Source organism: Streptopelia decaocto, assembly GCF_964273445.1.
Source record: "Streptopelia decaocto genome assembly, chromosome: 15".
NCBI lineage: Eukaryota > Metazoa > Chordata > Aves > Columbiformes > Columbidae > Streptopelia > Streptopelia decaocto.
The window spans coordinates 13,938,015-13,939,119 of record NC_138670.1 but is presented as its reverse complement, the minus strand read 5'-3'; positions in this window follow the sequence as shown (position 1 = coordinate 13,939,119).

The following is a 1,105-nucleotide window of genomic DNA, read 5'->3' as shown; positions in this document are numbered from 1 at the left end:
GTGTGGGGAACGGTGCGGAGCCTCAGCTGGCATCTCGTGCTGCTGGACGTGTCCCTTGGAGCAGGACGTGATGGACTGGCCAGGACCTGCAGCCCTTCCTTGGCGGGGGTCAAGGGCAGCCGTCCGCTACAGACCCACCAGCAAAACCCAGGAGAAGATCAAAGTGAGGATGGTGCTTCCCAGATGGCAACCATGTATGGCTTACTATCTGGTTGGGGCTTAATTTTCATCGTGAGAGGCTTCATCTCCTGCTGTGCTGCTCTTAAGGGAGATCTCCAGAGCTGTAATATCCCCACTGATGGGAATAAAGCCCCTGTGGGATGCACAGGAGCTCCCAGCCCTCAGATAGAGGAGGCCACCAAGATGATCCGAGGCTGGAACAGCTCTGCTGGGGGACAGGCTGAGACAGTTGGGGTGTTCAGCTGGAGAAGAGAAGCTCCGGGGAGATCTTATTGCAGCCTTTCTGGACTTAAAAGTGGCTTGTAAGCAAGATGGGGACAGACTTTTGAGCAGGGCGTGTTGTGACAGGACAAGGTGTCATGGTTTTAAACTGAAGGAGGGAGATTCAGGCTGGACATGAGGAAGGAATTGTTGCCCTGAGGGTGGTGAGAGCCTGGCCCAGGTTGGCCAGAGAGGTGGTGGCTGAACCATCCCTGGAGACATCCCAGGCCAGGCTGGACGGGGCTCTGAGCAACCTGAGCTGGTGCAGATGTCCCTGTCATGGCAGGGGGGGCACTGGGGAGCTGGGAATGTCCCTTCCAACCCAAACTATTCTCTGATTCCGTGACAGTGTGTATTTAGATGATGAGTTTATTCTCTCTAGCCCCTCCAAGCAGTCCTGTCACACTCTCTGTCACCTTCCTGAGGTGACTCTGGTTGTACAACTACTGTAAGTGCAGCTCTGCTTTGCTGTGCTGTGCAGGAGCCAGTGGGGTGGGGGATCCAGCCCTTCCTCCCGCAGCCGGGAGCCAGGTCCCTGTGTCCTTCCCCTCCTTTTGGGGCTGCACAGGACCTTGGAGGTTTAACCGCTGCGGTGAGGGCAGTGCTGAGCCCGTCCCAGCACTGCGCGGGCAGGTGAGTGTCCCACCTCTACAGACATGCAGCA